General features: G+C 46.6%; 1 pseudogene; it reads left to right on the top strand.

Moving 5' to 3' along the window:
• LOC126028466 (zinc finger protein 493-like) overlaps positions 1–10,199 on the top strand; it is a 39,013-nt pseudogene extending 28,814 nt beyond the window's left edge.
• The last annotated feature ends 2,296 nt before the right edge of the window (positions 10,200–12,495 follow it).

The following is a 12,495-nucleotide window of genomic DNA, read 5'->3' as shown; positions in this document are numbered from 1 at the left end:
GAGCAGCTGGGCCGCCCCGGGGAGGTTTCGGGGTGGCACCTCCAGCAGACTGACAGCTTGATATTGCATTTATTTCTGTTGAATGAAACAAGATAGTCTTTATTGGACAGAAGTGACTTAGAAAGAGGATAGTTGCGGGAGTCGGGCAGCCCGAGGGTGCTTACGTTGCACGTGAGTGAGCGGGGTTCCCTGCGAGACACCCCAAAATAAATGCAGAATGCGAAGGGGAAGCAGGTGATCAAGGAGAAGACAGTTTGAGCAAACTCATGCAGGAAGTTTTAGAAACAACAGAGGAAAAAAATCGACCACACAGATGCTGGTGGTGGCTCATGTGAATTGGGGGGGAAGAAACGGCTACCCCGTTAAGGAATCTTCCCTTTTGACTCTCCAGAAGTGCCTGGGAGATGCAGGACTTGTGCTTTGTAGGGAAGGGAAGTTAGCCCTGGACTGCGAGGAGGGTGCTAGCCTAGCACGCAGTCGACCAGGGCTCTATCCCCTGAACCTCATAGGGTCCCCAGAGGTGGCTCCGAGTAATTCCTGAGCTCCGAGTGGATAACCCTGAATACCCTGATGAAAGTCAGAGTCCTGTAGTTAGAAGTTTGCCAGGGGCAGGGTTGGGGCTAGTTGATGGTTTCTGATAGTCCTCTCTTGGCCTTTGTTTCTGTTGTTGCCTGTCTGGGAGAGGTTGGGGGGTGGGGGGGCAGGGGTCCAGCTCTCTCTGGGTTTTAGTGCACTTGGCCAGCAGGAAGGAGCTGGGGCAGTTCCATGTTCACTGGGCTCTGAGGTGACCCTGTTCCTCAGGAGTGGGCGCCCAGGCAGGAGGGCAGCAGAGGGTTTGTCCCCCGAGACCCTTTGGCAGAGCCAATTCTGGGCTGAGTGCAGGTAGTGTTGGCGTGTGGGCCTTCTGCCCCAGGGTCAGCTCCTGTCCTGGGCTCCCAGGAGGAAGTTGTGAAGCCTAGGGAGGATGCAGGACTCTGCAGTTTCCTTCCTGCATTCCTATCTCCCTCGCAGTCCAGATCCCAACCCACTTCTGCATTCCCAGGAGATGAAGGAATCCCTGGCTGCATCTCTCTATGTGGGTCTGAGCTGGTTCCCAAGGATGCTGCCCATCAGGGCATTTCCAGCCCCGGTGCAAGTACTTCTGGTTATGGCAGAGGGGGTTGTGCTTATCTCTGGTGCTCAAGACTGTGATTTCTTCCTCCAGGATTTCCTGCAGAGGGCTTTGCTGCTGCTCTTCTGGAATAACCCAGGCGGGAGAAGATGGGGCCGCACCTTCTGACATCTTGTCTTCAGGTAGGGAGGCAAGTGTAGGCTCAGAGAATGGGGATAGGAGTCCATAGCCCCAGGGGCAGCTGTACAGAGTAGAAGGAAGGAATCTTGGTCCAGTGTGTAGAGCCTTGCAGGGCACTGGGCACTGCTGGTGTGTTTTGTTATGTTTTGGGTCACACCCAGCAGTGTTCAGTGGTTACTCTAGCTGTGTGTGCAGAAATCACTACTGGAGGGCGTGGGGACCATATGGTATGCCAGAGATGGAATCTAGGTCCACTGCTTGCAAGACCCTCCCTGCAGTGCCATCACACTGGCACCAGGAATCTGCTGTTTCGGAGCATTTTTGTCCTTGTTTTGTTTGGTTTGGGGCCACACCCAGTGGTACTCAGGCCTCATTCCAGGCTCAGTGCTGTTGGGTCACTTCTGGCAAGTCTCAGACCCTATGGATCTAGGATCTAGGGTTGAATTCCTCGTAATATGGACCCTATGTTGGTGAGGAATGAGACCTCGACTTCAAGATTTATGCCATGAAGCATCATTCCTGGCTCACCTGGGGAAAAGCTCTTTGATTTATTTTAGTTTTGGGCACCAAACCCAAAAAGGGAATACTCCTGGCTCTGGACTCATATATCTATCCTGTTTTTCAAGGGGACCACATGGGGTGTCAGGGATTCATTCTTTCACAGTCCTGTTCAAAGCAAATGCCTTCCTCACTCCTGTCTTTCCAGCACAAAGTTCTTTTTTATTTTGCAACTGCTCCCAGTTGCAAGGCCAATGCTCACACCCAGGTCTCTTTCCTGTCTTCATTCAGGACCCTCCATGGGGGTCTGGCACACTCCCCCTGGGGTTCATAACTCTTGGTTCAGGGTGAAGTACTGTCTGCCTTACTGAAAAGAACACTGCTGGGTCCTTTCCTGCAAATGCATTTCCTTGTGGTTTTGTTTTGGTTTCTTTGTGCTGTGCTTTCTCTTGATTATTTTGTTTTGCATTGAATTCTGTGTCACATCGGTGGTATTCAGGGCTTATTCTCTGCTGTGTACTAAGGAATCATTCTAGTCACATAATGTGTGCTTAGGTTTGACCCTTGCTCCACAACTCCCACTCCCTTGCAGTTCAGCTCTTATTTTTTTCACTCTGCAGAGTCTCACCTCCTCCCTGTAGCCACATTTCTCCTCAGTAAACCAATTGCACTTTCTAAATCTCCTTGTCTGCAGTCCCATGGCTTTGTGGCTATAAGAGGGAAAGGAGAATGAAGGTTCTTTGGGAAAGGCATAGGAGTTGAGAGTCGGCTCATTTTTACCTGCATCAGGAAGGATTTGTTTGGGGGTGTACCATGAGTGCTTCTGAAGTGGTTGTTTAGGGGTGAATCATGATAACACCAAACACAGGTTTAAGTCATTTATTGTACCATCAGTTTTTTTTTATTTCCCCTTGTGCTCTGGGCAGAAGGCATAGGGCCGGGCTGGTATGTGCTTAGCAATTTGGGTCACAACGAGAGATGCTTTTTCAACTTTTTCTGTCTCTGTGCTTGGGTATTAACTTGCAGCAGTGCTCTCAGTGGACCAAGTAGTGTTGGGGATTGGTCTTGGGATGTCTGTGTGCAACACCAACACTCCAAGAACCTTTAGAATAGTGTTCATATGTTGGATGACCTGACTTAAAGTGATGTCTAGGTCTGTCTCCAATGGGTGCTCATGGCAAAAAGGTTGTTGAGACTGGTTCCTCCCAAGGGAAGAACGAAGAGGCACTGAGTCCCTCAATGGCCGTGGGGTTCCTGAACTAAATCCAGGAACTGGGGTACAACTGGGCTCTGACACCTTTCTCTGTGTGCTGACTCAGGACATGGTAACCTTCCCTGATGTGGCTGTGAGCTTCTCCCCAGAAGAGTGGCTGTGCCTGGACACCTCTCAGAAGCAGCTCTATAGAGACGTGATGTTGGAGACATACCAGCACCTGTGGGCCATAGGTGAGAGCTGCCCTGGGATGACTGTCCGGGTTACATTTGTGGGAGGACATGAAGAATCTCATTTTGGATCAAGAGGACCAGCTCAGGTTCAATTCCCACTGCCATATATGGTCCCCTGAACCTGCCAGAAGCCCTCCCTGAGCACACAGTCAGGAGTCAGCCCTGACCACCGCAGGACATGCCTGAAAGTCTTGTGATTTCATAACTTGGGTGTGCTACACCTGGATGTATGCAGGACTTATTCTGGACCCAGCTCAGGGACTACTCTTGGTGGGCTTCAGGTATCCTCTAGGGAGTTAATAAATCCCTGCTTGGCCTTGTACATGGTCATGTTCTACCCTCTCTATTAATGTTTTAGTCCTTATGAGACTGACTGCAAAATTTATTAGTGAATTAAGTTGCTTTTTTAGTTGTTGTTGTTGTTGTTGTATTTTATGGGCCACACCCAGCAGTGCTCTGGGGTTATTCCTTGCTCTTTGGTCAGAAATGACTCCTGGTAGGCTCTGGGGACCATGTGGGATACTGGAGATGAAGCTGTTGACTGCATGCAAGGCATATGCCCTTTCTGCTATGCTATCTCTTTGGCCCTGTGACTCCAGTTCTTTCCATGAATTCATAAAGGACACACACAGCAGAGCCTGGGTTCTGTGTTTCTTGGGAGATTGTGTGAGCAGGGGATCAAATGTGAGGCTCCTGCATGCAAAGCATGCTCCCCAATACATTGCTTCTATCACTCCCTGGCCAGTTTGACTTTTCTTTGTTTATTTTTATGCATTTGAACCACAATTAGCAGTTCTCAGGGCTTACACCCGGGTCATTACTCAGGAAACACTCTTGGGGGGCTTGATGGATCTTATATGGTTTTGGAGATTAAATCATTGTCATTCCTGAGCAAGGCAAGTGCCTGCCCCACTGTTCTATCACGCCAGCCCCTACTTTTTAAGGCACGTTTGGTCCCTGCCATTTTTGGTCTAATTATTGACTTAGCACTCAGTGCTCACTCCTGAGGCTCAGAGAATTAGAGAGGGTACAGAGATCAGATGCACTTTGTACATGTACAAGGCCAGTGTTGTCCCACTTTTGGACTCTTTCATTTCAGCCTGTCTCATCTGTGCAAACACCAACATGCAAATAAAGATCAGAGATGCTGTCATTTGCTGTCATTAGGGACCCCGACTCACACGGTGTGTGTGTGTGTGTGTGTGTGTGTGTGTGTGTGTGTGTGTGTGCTGTCCCTTTCCTTGATTTAAACCCATGAATCATCCCTCTGAAGCAGGACATTGCAGGGTAAAGCCTGTGCTGATCTCCTGGTTGGAAGGAAGAGCCCTGGGGAAGCTGCAGAGAGGTGTATTTGCAGGTGAGTGTGGGGAGAGCCCTCCTCCCCCCAGGCTCTGGACAAGGGTGGGTGTGGAATGCCAGGGACACATGGTAAATGTGGGTGCTGGGCATGGGGAGTCATGTTCCCAGATTCAGGGTGCAGGACTTCTCCCGCTCCCATTCACTGCCCCTGATGCTGAGTCCCAGAGTGATCTGGAGTTTTGCTGTCTTGGCTTTGCCTTTTCTGGTTCCCCCAATGTGGGCATTTAGAACAGATTGTAAGATTCTGAGTCCTCACCCGCCCCCCCATCTGTGCTCTCAGTATGGCTGCATAGCCCCATGTTGAAGTTTCCTTCTCAGGGGCAGATGAACACCTCTTTGCCTGTCTGTCTTCACACTTGCCTTCACCCTTAGATCATTAGTGGGGGACCTCAAGAAGGGATTCTTGGGGTCAGAGAGAAAGCACAGCAGTAGGGTGTTGCATGCGGCCAACCAGGGATGGACCTGGGTTCGATGCCCAGCATCCCATATGCTCCCCAGAGCCTGCCAGGAGTGATTTCTGAATACAGAGCCAGAAAAACCCCTGAGTGCCCCCCCACAAAGGGTTCTTGCCTCCTTTTTTGGGGGAGCCCACTCATTGTTGGTACTTGGGGTTACTTTTGAGTCCACTACTTGGAAGGTAAGCATCCTCTGTTATACAATGGCTCTAACCTGATTTTTCAGAACACAAAGAAATATTTTGTTTGTTTTTCTTTTGGGACAAACCCAGTGATGCACAGGGGTTACTCCAGGCTCTGTGCTCCTGTATTTGTTCTTGCATGGCTTTGGGGATTATATTGGAGGTGGAGAATTGAATTCAGATCAGTCACTTGCAAGGCAAACACTCTCCTACCTGGGCTTTCTGTCTGGTTCACTCGGAAATCTTTTTTTTTTTTTAATCTGTACATTTAAACTATTGACAAGTGAACCCAGCATTAAGCTAATGTGGATTTTGCCCAGCAACTCACTGTGATTCTCCCAACTTATCTTCCCTTTTCTGTAAGCTGATTTAGTAAATAAAAAAACAACATGCATTCAGTTCACCTATTTTGTTGCCTTCAGCTAGGTTTCATTCAACAAATTCTTACACTACATATTTGGTTTGATTTCAGAATGCAGACCTCAACTTCAGAATTTGGCATTTCAGCAGTTTGCTATTGGAACAGGATCTCCAAATAAGAATGAGATGGTAAGATTTGCAAGTTCCAAATGAATATTATTATTGTCGTGGTGGGATATTTCAGTGCTGCAATCACATAGGATCTGTAAAGTGGGGCCAAGTTTGAGACCTGTCACCCCATCTATGGTGTCTGTACTGCTGGAAGGATCAAGAGCCCAGTGCTGGGAGAAGTCATCCAATGGTCTCACCTGAATGCTAAATGGAATTTAGTAACTTTTCAAACCTAAAGAAATTTATAATATTTTTCACACCCAAGAAATGCTGTGATTTGTAAAGAAATCAGGTGGGGAGGAAAGAAACACTGTAATTTTGATTGATAGAATGTAAGCATGAGTTTTGTTTAAATGCCTCATTTGTTGGTTGGATCCCTCTACCAGTGGGAAGGTCTCTTGCTGTGTGGGGGGATGAAAATCTGGGTTTCATCCCTGCCACTCTATGTGGGCCCCCGAACTCCTCCAGAAATGATCGCAGAGTACTCAACCATAAGCAAACATGAGCTCTGCCTGGTGAAGACCCCCCATATTAAATCAAAATATATAAAAAAGAAAAAACTTATTGATGTTTGAGAGGAATATGTTTAGAGTGAGACTTTTTTTGATTGTTTTCTTGTTTGGAGGCCACACCTGATGATATTCAGGGAGTCACCTGGCTATAAATGTAGAGATCACTCATGGCTAACTTTCCATAGGGAAAACCCAATGGGATGTGGGATTAAACTATGGTTTGCTGCACACTGAGATATTTTAAATATTTAAATATTTTAAAGATAAGAGCGTTTTTTTTTTCATTTATGTGAGGATCCAATCTGACTTTCACTAATGAGCTTAGAGGCCCCACAGTGAGTTCTAACAAAGCCCCAATGACAATGACTTGTATGTATGTTTGAAACTGGTCCTTCAGTTTATGCAGAGGGATAGATTTACAATTCTGTGCCTGTTCACTGACTTGATGAAATAGAGATGTTCTCACACTTGAGGAGTCTTTACATCTTTAAAATATTTTACTAGTAAAAAAATCAACAGTGATAAAAACCCATTAGATTGTTACATGGAAATAACATCTATGGAACAATGGTTTTGGGAATGGACCCAAAAATGTGGATTAAAAAAACTGACTTGGGCCCGGAGAGATAGCACAGTGGCGTTTGCCTTGCAAGCAGCCGATCCAGGACCAAAGGTGGTTGGTTTGAATCCCGGTGTCCCATATGGTCCCCCGTGCCTGCCAGGAGCTATTTCTGAGCAGACAGCCAGGAGTAACCCCTGAGCAATGCCGGGTGTGGCCGAAAAACAAAACAAAACAAAAACTGACTTGTTTTGTTAAGCAGGTAGGGCATTTGCCTTGCATGAGGCTGACTTGGGTTTGATCCTAGGCATCCCATATGGTCTCCTAGGCATCCCATATGGTCTCCTGAGCACTTCTGAGTGTGACCCAAAAACAAACAAACAAACAAACAAAAAACAAAAAAAGGAAAGAAAAGGAAATAAAGCTCGGGAGCTAGTACAGCAGGCAGTGTGTTTTCTTGCATTCAGAACTTATCCAGATTTGATATCCAAAATCCATAAGTTCCCCCAAGGAGCATCCAGAATGATCCCTGAGAGAATGATCCCTGAGTTCAGAGCCAGGAGTAACCCCTGATGGGTATGACACAAAAATAGAAAACAAGAGGGCCAGAGAGATGTCATGGAGGTAGGGATCCCATATGGTTTCCCGAGCCTGCCAGGAGTGATTTCTAAGTGTGGAGCCAGGAGTAATCCCTGAGCGCTGCTGGGTGTGACCCCCCCAAAAAAGAAATGAAAAATAAAAAAGAAAACAAGACATACATGGCCTTGTATACGAGAGCGTTGCCTTCAAAATACAGCAGCCATCATTTAGAGTCATAAAACATGAGGAGAAAGAGGCTAAAGTGATAGCATAGAGAGAGTAGGGCATTTGTTTTGCATTCGGGTGACCCAGGTTTGATCCCTGGCGTCCCATATGGTCCCCCATGCCTGCCAGGTGTAAACCCTGAATGCACCCCCCCCCAAAAAAAAGCCATTGGGCAAAAATAGAAAATATAATAGATATATTTGCCCATCTATTGATCAACCAGGCAATACTTTTCCCTATCAACAGGGTATGGGGCAGCTACTTCAAAAATCTCAGGAATATTAGGGGCCAGAGCAATAGCACAGTGGTAGGGTGTTTGCCTTGCATGGCCGATCCAAGACAGACCCTGGTTCGATCCCCAGAATTCCATATGGTCCCCCAAGCCAGGAGCAATTTCTGAGTGCATTTCCAGGAGTAAACCCTGAGCATCAATCACAGGGTGTGACCCAAAAAGCAAAAAATAAAATCTCAGGGATATTTTTTGGTATGAGGAAGAAGCCAGAATGAACACTGAAACCCTAAACCGGTAATTAGTCATTTAGGGTCCAGAAATAACAGTTTCTGACCCTCTGCTCAGACTATTATCTACATAAGCACATCTTGGTTGGAAATCTGCCTGTCTGCACAGATATCCACACATGTAGAGAATTGTATTTTTGTGATGGAAATCACACATGCAGGGCTGGATTTGAACATGGAGACTGTCAAGGGAGAGAGAAGTAATTGGACTAACTCTGCTATTCCACAGGGAAGTCACCAGCCCCTCTCAGATGGGAGTTATCCTGTGCTGTGGGACACAGTCTGGAGGGAATTGTCCTGCCTACATCCTGATGCCAGTGAGGACTCGAGGAGCATCTGTTCTGGAGGGGGGCAGAGTGAAGGTAACATCTTCGCTCCACAGCCACCAATTATTGGGCACAGCACCCCTGAGGCTGATCCTCCCAGGCCCTGGACTCATACCCCCATGGTGGGGCCCCCCTGGGCCAAGAGACCAGCAGTGTTTGCACCAAGCCCTTCACAGCAACAGTCTCACAAGCACATTCTCTGTGGAGTGGAGCTGCTGGAGTGTAAGCAGTGCAGGGGGTCCTTCCCATGTGTTCTGCACTATGATATAGCCTCGGACACTCCCAGTGTAAAGAATCCCTCTGATTGTCAGCGAGGTGGACATTGTCTGGGTCAACTGTCACGCCAAAGTGACCCTAAGACACTCCAGAAACGAAAGAAACATCATACTTGTCAGGAGTGTGGGAAGACCTTCACTCAGTCCTCAAACCTTTCTAATCACAAGGTAATTCATTCTAAAAAGAAGCCTTATACATGTCAGGAGTGTGGGAAGACCTTCAGTTATTCCTCAAACCTTACTGTGCACAAGAAAATTCATACAGGAGAGAAGCCTTATTCATGTCAGGAGTGTGGGAAGGCCTTCATTCAATACTCAAGCCTTTCTAAACATAAGAAAGTTCATACTGGAGAGAAGCCTTATACATGTCAGGAGTGTGGGAAGACCTTTGCTCAATCCTCAAGCCTTTCTGCGCACAAGAAAATTCATACAGGAGAGAAGCCTTATTCATGTCAGGAGTGTGGAAAGGCCTTCATTCAATCCTCAAGCCTTTCTAAGCACAAGAAAGTTCATACTGGAGAGAAGCCTTATATATGTCAGGAGTGTGGAAAGGCCTTCGCGCAATCATCAGGCCTTTGTAGGCACAAGAAAATTCATACTGGAGAAAAACCATATACATGTCAGGAATGTGGGAAGGCCTTCAGTTGCTTCTCAGTCCTTATTAAGCACAGGAAAATTCATACTGGAGAGAAACCATATGTATGTAAGGAGTGTGGGAAGGCCTTTACTCAATCGTCAAACCTTAGTAGGCACTGGAGTATTCATACTCGAGAGAAACCTTATGCATGAAGGAGTGAGAAAAGGCTTTTGCTTTTCCCTCATGCCTTAATAATCTTAGCAGCATTCTGGAGAGACACTGAGATACCTAGGGAGTGATGAAGGCTTTCATTTCCTCCTGAGACCTTTTCATAGATATGAACATTATATCCATAGCATTTATTCTTCAGTGACAGTATTTGGCTTGTACATTGCCCCAGGATTCAATCGTTGGCATTCAACAGGGTCCCCCAAGTCTGCCAGGAGGGATTCCTGAGTGCAGAACCAGTAGTAATCTTTGAGTGCCCCAGAGTATGTCCTGAAAAAGAATATTTAAATTGGAGAAAGTCTGTAGGGAATTTTATAATACATACTGGTGGATTCAGAGATAGACTCCAGGGAGTAGGGCATATGCCTGGTATGTGGCCAACTCAACTTTGATCTTCAGCATTTCATACATTCCCCCATGCACCACCAGGAATGATTCCTGTGTGCAGAGCCAAAAGTAACTCCTGAGCGTTCCTCGGTGTGACTGAAAAATAAACATTATTAATCAGGAGTGAACCCTTCATAAGCATTTAAGGAATGTGGGGAAGCCTTTGCTCAGTGTTCAGATCTTAGTCGTCATGAGGGAATTCAATATTGTGAAGTTCCCACACATGTTTGGAATGGGGGAAATCCTTTGACACTCGCTAGGCACTCACTGATCACAAGAGAGTTTTAGAAGACCTAGACGTGTCATGGGTATGGGAAGCTTTCACTGCAGTCTCATACATAATTGTAAAGTTCATACTCACGTATGATCCTGATATCAACTCCAGGGTCACAGTAGTCCTCCTGAGTGAAATAAGTTTATTGAGGACTGTACAAATTCAGCCTCTCGAAGCTCTGATGCTTGCTCTGTCTTAAAGCTTCCATAGCCTCAGTGCTCTGTAGGAAAGGAGCCAGTATCATAATTGTTGCCCTGGCACAGCCAGCCCAGCTTCCCAGCCTTTGCACTTCCCCTACTGAAAATAAAAGAGGTCTGAGAGATGGAGACTGGCAGGATGGGGATTGGGAACCCAATAAAGAAGCACAAACTGCTTATGGCTGGGGCTGTGGGGTGAAGCCACTTTGTATCATTCTTTGCTCCAAATCTGAGCCTGGTTACTGGGCTACTAGTTCCAAGGGTGAACAACCACATTGCTGCATTGAAATATTTTTTGGTTTTTTTGGGGCTAACCCTTGCAATGTTCAGAGGTTACTCCTAGTCTGCACTGAAGAATTACTCCTAAAGATGCTCTGGGATCCTGTGGGATTTCAGTAATCAGATCAGGTTTGGCTTGCTGCAAGGCAAGTGCCCTCTCCACAGTCCTATTAATCTGGCCCCTGCATTGAATCCTTTGAAATGGGAAAAAAAAACTGTAAAGCCACATTCCTCAGGCTTTCCTTTCCATCTGAGACAGCTCAGCATAGAGGGCCCCCTTGTATGGAAGGAATGGGCGGAAGATCTTCCCTGAATCCTCACACCTTTGCAGGGAATCTACACTGGATAGAAAACTTTGTTTCCCATTTAATGTGGCACATCGTGCACCACTGAGGACTATTTTCTGCCTCTGCATAATAGAATACTTTCCTTGTTACACCCAGGGAACTTAGGGGTGCAGAATAGAATGGGTCACTCCCAAGTCAGTGCCATACCTGCTGCATTTTCTCTCTGGCCCATGTTCATTTTTTTCTTGTTTTGTTTTGTCTTTGGACCACAAGTTGCTGTGACATCACAGAATCCGAGGCCGATTTGTGAGTCTCAGCATCTATTCCCCCCCCCCTTCCACTAAAGCAACTGGGAGCAACTCATAATCATGAGATTTCCAGTACTTATCAGAAATCAGGAAATATGTCTGGCTGAAGCTGCCCAGGAGAGATTGCCAGTAGATGTGATGAAGGAATTCAGATAGAGCATTCACTGATCTAAACCCAAATCCTCATTTTGTTAAGAGATGTAGGCTGAGGTGTGGATTCTTTTTTTTTTTTTTTTTTTTGGGTCACACCCGGCAGTGCTCAGGGGTTACTCCTGGCTGTCTGCTCAGAAATAGCTCCTGGCAGGCACGGGGGACCATATGGGACACCGGGATTTGAACCAACCACCTTTGGTCCTGGATTGGCTGTTTGCAGGCAAACGCCGCTGTGCTATCTCTCCGGGCCCGAGGTGTGGATTCTTTATGATTGGAATCTGATTGTTAGAAATTTCCTTTTCCCTGAACAGCATATATAGTGGAGAAGAGGGTTCACAGAGGAAGTATACAGAATGGGCAGGGAAAATGATAAGCATGTGGAAACCCATAACAGACCAAGATCTAGTTTTAGGGATGAGTGGCTAGAACTATACAAACCTTAATATATTGCTACACTTGTCTGTTTCAGACCTAGTTGGCTGCTTTAACAGCAGGGCCTAGGGTTGGAAAGGGAGGGCTCAGTCTCAGTTATTCAAAAGTGATTCAGCAGAAGAATGAACCTTATATGGCCATAGTGTATTAACTAAAAGATGCCACCCAAAGGCAGGTTAGAGAGGAGGGTGAGATTCCCTCACCATTGGCTAATGGTAACGCCAATGCTGATTATCAACTGATGTGTAAACGAAGAGGCAGACACCTTACCTGATTATTCATGGATTTGCAGAGTAGTGGACAGCACCAGCATAAAACAATAATAAATGCCTTAGGGGGAAAAAGGAGAGAAGCAAAAGAGATTTTTCTAGTGCATGAGCCTGAGCGGGAATTTCTCTTGTGAGTGGCTGACCTAGGTTTGATCCCAGGCATTCCATTTGGTCCCCCAAGCCTGCCAGAAATAGCTCCTGAGTGCTGCAGGGTGTGGCTCAAACCTCCCAAAACTGTTCCCAAAGAGGTCAAGCTGGGCATTTCAAAAATGACTGCCAACAAGCACCCCTCAAATGTGGCCCCATCTCATTATCTATGATGCAGATAAGGAAACCACTGAGCTGGG

The sequence above is a fragment of the Suncus etruscus genome, chromosome 14 (genome assembly GCF_024139225.1).
Source record: "Suncus etruscus isolate mSunEtr1 chromosome 14, mSunEtr1.pri.cur, whole genome shotgun sequence".
Lineage (NCBI taxonomy): Eukaryota > Metazoa > Chordata > Mammalia > Eulipotyphla > Soricidae > Suncus > Suncus etruscus.
The sequence above is the reverse complement of the archived record's forward strand: the minus strand, read 5'-3'. Positions and strand labels throughout refer to the sequence as shown.